This window comes from Myotis davidii, unplaced genomic scaffold, assembly GCF_000327345.1.
Source record: "Myotis davidii unplaced genomic scaffold, ASM32734v1 scaffold27, whole genome shotgun sequence".
Taxonomy (NCBI): domain Eukaryota; kingdom Metazoa; phylum Chordata; class Mammalia; order Chiroptera; family Vespertilionidae; genus Myotis; species Myotis davidii.
In genome coordinates, this window is record NW_006297821.1 from 267451 (window position 1) to 274855 (window position 7405).

Consider the following 7405-nt stretch of genomic DNA (forward strand, 5'->3'; position numbering starts at 1 on the left):
TTAAAATGTTAAAATCAAATCTGATATTGTTTTACCTTTTATTTGGTGTGTGGAAGGTGTGCAGAAGAGGGGGTAGTCTTATACGGCGAGTATATAACAAACTCTGTATTTTGAGTGGAAATGTTAGGGGGTCGTCTTATACGCCCAGTCGTCTTATACGCTGGCAAATACGGTAGTTCAATGATAAGAACTGAAGACATGATCTGTGGCTTATGAAACACCAGTGCCTTCTCTGTGCTATATCGTCCACAGCACCTCAAAACGACTCCTTCGGCGGTGCTCCCTGTCTCCAAGGGAGATTATGACCCAGCAAGAGGCCTAGTCTATCTCATGTTTGATTTTGCCTCCCAGGTGCTGAGTAAATTCAGTGTTAAAACCTCACTACAAGCCTCTGTCTGAGGTCAGCAGCCTCGCCCTGGTTGTTAAATGGGAAAATGGAGACTCGAAGGCATTGAGGATGCAGCCCAAAGAGGCAAAGCTAGCATGTGCGGGAGCCATGACGTCACCACAGACATGAGGGTGGGCTCCACACACAGGCACTCAGCGCGGAGAAGTGCGTGTCAGCTGAAATCTGGCCCTCCCTCCGCTTGCCATGTGGGGGCCCTGAGGTCGCCTGTCCAGCCATTCACCCAAAGGGGCAGCTCCTGCTCCAAGGGGCGCCTTTTTCTCACCGGCACAAAGGTTGCTGATGGAGCTGCATGTTCATGGAGCCCTGGGAAAAGTGGGTTACACCTGTATCCGTCATCATCACCAGCCTTGGACAAGTTTCTTAGCCTCGCTGTACTTCAGTTTTCTCCACTCTAAAGTGGGGTAATAATAGCATCTCCCTTATAGGGCTGATGTGGCCCTTAAATGAATTCATATTTATAAAGTGCCTGTAACAGTATCTGACATCAAGCTGTACGTGAGCTATGATTATTATTCGTTCTTAGTCTTATTATCATTGTTGCTTTTACGTCCCTTTGTACGTGCCTGAAACCCATTATTGGCCCACCACCGCCACTAAACTGATCTGCCCGGTCTGCCTGGGGACCAGGGTACTTTTGTCTTTCCTGAAGCAAAAATCAATAGATCGTCCGTTTGGACATCGAGATGCTGCCTTCTGAGTTACCATTACAATGAAAAAAGACAAGTTTTGGGTCAAAGTCCACCCTTAAGACAATTTAATCTATGAGTTCAGCCGGGAAATGAGATTCCACCCCATTCCTTTGTTTCCGGCTCGGCTGCAGGCCTGCTGTGTCACCATTGTTTTGCATTCTGTGATTCAGTCTTCCTTTCTGGAAAGAAAGGCTCACACTCCCTAGTAAAAGGGAGCCTGCCATTGTCTGGGAGTATTATCTGTGTCTGCAGAGTCAGGCCCCACCCACTCACGGCCATCTAGTGTGGTCCCCCAAGATCAACAGCTGCACAGTCACTTTAGGTAATAAAATAAAAATAGACCAGTTCCTGGCAGGGCTCACAAAGGCTCCTGGTGTGTACCTGATGACAAAGGTAGAATCAGTCCCTTCCCCTAAGTCTGAAGTAGGTAGTTGGGTGAGTCATGCTTATGTAAACCTCTTCTTTGTATGTTACTGTGCTCTTGGGATTTTTCCCAGAACCTTTAGCACAAGATGAACCCTGGAGATGCTTAAACTCCACCTGAATAAACCTGATAGAAACTATACCTGCCTTCGCTGAAGAGGGCGAGCAAGAGAGACTGGGAACGCCAGCTGCTCCTGCCAATTGTGTGCATGCACGAGTTAACCTTTCCTACCTTTCCTTCCTCATCTGCAACGTGAGGGCTGCTTACTCCGACAGCCCCCGGGTTGCCATGAGGAGCAAATAGGAAATAAGATGGGAGTCGTGCTTTGAAAAAGACAGTAATGAAGTTTAACATTTGGATCAAGCCTTTTGAAAAAGCCTTTTCTTTATCTCCTCTGATCAAAGGAAACAACATTTCTCGCGCGCCCGTTATTGAATAGCAACGCACAAAGGTGGGCACTGGGAGACCTTTTCCAACACAATTCCGAGAGTCTGAAAACCTCGAGGACACTGACAAACGTCTGCCAGTCGAACGGTACCCGGTAACCTTAAAATCTCAGCCTTGAGAACATGTGCTCGCTTCACAAACCCAATCCAGCCCGCAGCAAGGGGTGTTTACTCTTTGCGGGGCGCAGGGAGAGCTGCGGTAGCTAAGCACCCCTTCTCCTAGGAAAAGGCAGCTGCAGCTTCCCCGCGCCTGGCCCGCAGCCGTCTCAGTATTGAATTCCGGGGTCTGTGCGAGCCTGTGTTCCCCACTTTCACCATCACCTCTCAGCGCCTCCTTCACTTCCGATCTCCTGTTTCACCCAATTTGTAAGGCACGAATGAAACAAAAGGAACGCACGATCCGGTGAAACTTCAACACAAACAGAATCTGACAGTAGGAAGGCTGGTTGACTGGTTTGCAATGGGTTAACCAGAAACCCAAAATGTTCCGACATGATCTAAAGCCCTCGCTTGTCTCTGAAAAAGGGCTGCTTTTTAAATGTGACTTTCCCTTTAACATTCAAAGGTGTGATCTGGGGCTTCAGTCTAGTAGGATTTGTATTTTAAAAGATTCTAAAGGTCATCAGTCATTTGGAAATTTCCTATTTCTTCAAAAAAAAAAAAAAGAAAAGAATGGTAAGCATAAAGGAAGTGTTAATAACTTTACAGGGTGGGGGCGGTGAGGTGGAGGGGGGGGAGGATGGAGCGCTTCCCTTTTGGGCCTCGTTGTGGGCAGGGTAGAATTCTAAGTCAGCTTCCAAACCAGCTTTCACTAGGAGTGCCCAAGCCAGCAAGTCCCTTGTGTCTGGATTCTTCCAGTTCTTGGAAGCTAAAGGGCTTTTTGTTTATTATGAAGCTGATTCCTGGGGGGAAGGAGTGGGGAGGTTGTTGTTCGTTTGTGTATTTATTTTCGCAAGTTAACTTTGTTTTTTTTGACTGATTGATCACAGAGCAAAGGAAGAACACTGAAGCGCATGTGATGGATAGGACGTTGAGCTCCTCTCTGTGACCCACACATCGCCTGTTTCTCATTTATTTTTTTTTCAGTTTCCAAAAGTTTTATTTCATGTATCGTTTGATGTTAAAATTTCCCTAGGCTTTGCATCTAATGTTGGCGGTGTGCAGCTCTATTCCATTTGACAGAAACATGGCAGCTGAGTATCCAGAACAAGGTGATGCCACATGCCTCCTCAGCAAGATTCAGGAGCTCTCGCCTTGGGCCAGGAGCCTCTGGGAAAGGAAGATACACCGTGCTCCCTCACACAAATCAGGGTGCTTCCTGGCTGATGACACATTTCCATTGCATCATATGGGCCTCGATGGAATCCCTTTAATCTTTCATCATACTTTTCAGAAAAACACAGGAAGATATCATGAATTAACTGCCCTTAAATCCATGTTAGAGAAATGAGGAGAAAGTTAATGTTCAAAGAAATACAATACACAAAAGAAAATATGCAATGTTTCATAAGCTGCATACATTTCAACAAAAAAGTTGAGGGGCATGAATTTGGTTATTTGAATTATTAAAAACATTATAAGCAGATTATCTTTCGAATCTTAAAAAAGAAAACCTGACTGGAAACATTCAGGGACTGGAAGCTGGTTTAAGACAATTCCCAAGTTCTTACTTATCAAATAAGGTGTCAATCAAGGAAAAGATATTTTGGAACTTAAAATGAGGAAAGCCTATTCACAATTAAATGTGGGGGAAAAGGAAAAAAAACAACTAACCAAAGTAAAGTCAGAATGATCATTTACATTTTATAGTCTTTAATAAAGCACATAAAATTGTACTATTTAATATATTTCTCCATGAACTTTTTGTGAAATTCAGATCGCAGCGTATCGTTAGCAAATCTTTTGTCTTTCTTCTGGTTATCCACACCTTTTGCACAGTTCTTGAAAACAACATCATCATCCCACCTTCTTTTAACTTTGAAGTTGGCCTGAGGCTGGGATGGGCCAGTGAGATTAAGGAGAGGGTTTCCACTCAGAATGTTTTCCATACGAATCTTTTCTTCTTCAGCTTTTTGTTCTTGTTCCTTCCTGGCTTGCTCTTCAGCTCTTTCTTTTTTAATTTTTTCTAGTTCTGCAAGAAGAGCTGCAGTATCATCATCATCACTCTCTTCTTCAAAATCTTCATCTTCATCTTCCTCATCTGTTAGAGGATCATCTGGATCGAGGTTGGCGGCAGGAATCTGGTCTGAGGCTTCTTTGACACTGAAGAGGAGGTTGTATGTTCTTGAGATGGACGATCTCTATTCGTTTCTCTTGCAGCAACCCTCTCTCTCTCTTCTAATTCTCTTCTGAAGTCACGGTTCCGAACCTCTTCAGGGGCATCCTGAGTGGTCTGTCTGTATTTTATCTTTGTATGAGAGGGTAGGTCTCTACTTGAATACTGCTTTGAGAGTTGGCTCAAATCACCTTCTCCTTTTCCTCTCCCGCCTCTCGCAGGTTCAAAAGTTGGCCAAGCTGCTGTTGTCATCTTTTATGCTTGGCCTCGGTCCGTCCGACTCGGCAGCCTCCGGAGATCACACAGACATTTCCATTGGCTCAGGGTAGGTCTTGAATACTGCTTTGAGAGTTGGCTCAAATCACCTTCTCCTTTTCCTCTCCCGCCTCTCGCAGGTTCAAAAGTTGGCCAAGCTGCTGTTGTCATCTTTTATGCTTGGCCTCGGTCCGTCCGACTCGGCAGCCTCCGGAGATCACACAGACATTTCCATTGGCTCTCGGGCTCCCAGAATCCTCTGCAATCCTGTAATCCTTATGAGAAAAGAAAAAAAACCCCACAGATTTTATAAAATTTCCTCAGGGAAATTGTTGGGGTCCAGCCCCAGCAGGTCCAGGGGTCCCCAAAGGTGTAGACAGAGTCAGTGAAGAAGGACTGACACGGAGACAGCGTTCAGTTGATCAGCAGAGCGAGGTTCTCTCCACGATCTCCAGCCAAGTTCTGTCCAGGTTCTCCAGCCAGGTTCTGCATTTTAGTGTCTTGTTACATCTGTATTTATACCAGTTGAGCCAGGATCTCCAGCCAGGTTCTAGCCAGGATCTCCAGCCAGGTTCTAGCCAGGATCTCCAGCCAGGTTCTAGCCAGGATCTCCAGCCAGGTTCCAGGTTCTGTCGCCTGTTTCTCATTTTTTTCCCGTGTTAGGAGAGAGTGTCTTCGCCTTGTCCTTTCTCTAGTTTTACACACACATGCACACATGTATCTACATGCCTTTTTATAAACATAGAGGGAATCATATAGCATTCACCTGTCTACAATTGTGTTTTAATCAACAACACCAGCCCCTGGCCAACCTATAGCCCATCTAGGTCCTCTGAGCCTCTCTAAAGACATTCTTGCTCCTTTAAAACCACGGTTTTTCCCCTGCTTTTTAGAGGCACTTCATGCCTCTCAGGAAAGCCTTCCAGCACAGGAGGGGGGCTCACACCCCCTCTTGACCAGAGGAAATGGTGCCTGTAAGGTTTCTGAGACGGCATTTCTGTGCCCCATCGCCCTGTTCCGGGCTGGTACCCAGTAGACCAAGCACACTCCCCGCGAGCTGTGGCTTCAAGCTTCTGGACCAGGGCAGCTCCCGGAGCCAGAGAGAATGTCCTACAAGGACTGTGTCTGGGGAGGCAGGGGGTCTCACCACCAGGACCAGTGGCCCCTCAGTCCTGCCCGGCTGGGGAGGGTCTCCTTTCTTTCCCCTGCCTGGTCACTAGTGCCTTCTGTCACCTGATTCAGAAAGATGAGGCTGCTGAAAACAACAGGCGGCCACAGAGCTCCAGGAAATGGCATCATATGTAGCCCTTCTCTGTGTGTGCACGCACATACATGAGTGTTTTCCATACATCTAAACAGACAGCACTTGGCCTGCCAAGAGGAAACGCAGGAATCTCCCAGCAGCAGGCAGACCGGCCCAGGGAGGGCACGAGGCCCAGCCAGCTTCGTTTAGCCCATAATTCTTCCAGCCAACAAGCGCCAGCAGCCTTTCCGAAGATAGCCCAGTGGTTACAGCACACTCAGGATCAGATTCCTGGGTCCAAGTCTGGGCTCTGCCTCTCACTGACACTGCTTTAGTCTCTCTATTTGTCAGCTTTAAAATGAGGAAGAATACATATCCAAATCTCTTATCAAAACCTCAATAGCCCAATATGCTTTGGAATGCAAATTTCTCATACTTTAGAAATGTGATGTGGTACTTTATTATTATTATTATCATTATTATCACATTCAGGTGCAGGAGACAACCAACTAACCAATTAAAATAAATGTTCCGTCTGATTGCAATGGGCATTAGAAGGAAATAAACAGACTGCCTGGTTGGGGGGAGCCTTGCAGGGGGGTCGGGGAAGGCTCCCAGCCCTGACGAATGAACAGGAACCAGCCATTGAAGAAGATCTGTAGGCCTGGCCGGTGTGGCTCAGTATCGACCTATGAAATGGGAACTCACGGTTCGATTCCCAGTCAGGGCACATGGCCAGGTTACAGACTCCATCCCCAGGAGGGGGCGTGCAGGAGGCAGCCGATCAACGATACTCTCATCATTGATGTTTCCTATCTCTTCCTTCCTCTCAGAAATCAATCAATAAATATATATATTTAAAGTACAGCAAAAGAAACAAAAAGGGAAAAGAAAGAAGTAGGAATTTTAAATATACAGACATTGAAAATGGACAAGGAGAACCAAAGAGTTCTCCCGGAGTGCGGTGGGGGGACCAGCGCCATCAGCATCCCCTGGGAGCTTGTTATAAACGCGGAGTCTCTCAGGCCCACTGCACAGCTGCCCAGTCAGGATGCTCGGGTCCACTCCTTCCCCCCACAGAGCAAGGCTTCACATTGCCAACAGTCAGTGAGCACCACTTAACTAAAGCTTTTCAACTCCCCTAAAAGCTGGCTCTTATTGTCCCCATTTCACAGATGAGGAACCCGAGGCTCAGAGGGTTTTAGCCACTGATCCCATATCATCTGTTTGGTAAGTCCTCGAATAAAGTTTCAGGCTCAAGCCTTCGGAATCCCAAGCCTACACGCTTTACCACAACTTTTTCTTGCCCTGCAGAAAATAGCAGGAAATAGTCTCCCTCCTATAAAATCTCCAGGAAAAGAGGCACGGCATGGCCCTGAGCCCACAGTCCTCCAGGGTTCTGGCTCAGGACCCCTGCACACTCTTTGAAATCACTAATGACCCCAGAGGACTTTTATTTGAATCGGGTCTGTTTATAGTTACCTATTCAAAATTACAACTGAGAAATTTCTGAAATGTATTTCATTCATTTTACAAAAATTTAGTGAGTACAATGGCATTATTTTTACTTTTTAAAAAAAGTTTTTATTGATTTCAAGGAGAGGGAGAGAAAGAGAGATATAGAAACATCAATGATGAGAATCATCGATTGGCTGCCTCCTGCA

General features: G+C 46.3%; 1 pseudogene; it reads right to left on the bottom strand.

Moving 5' to 3' along the window:
- Nucleotides 1-3784: 3784 nt before the first annotated feature.
- LOC102763555 lies at nt 3785-4553 on the bottom strand (annotated as a pseudogene).
- Nucleotides 4554-7405: the final 2852 nt, after the last annotated feature.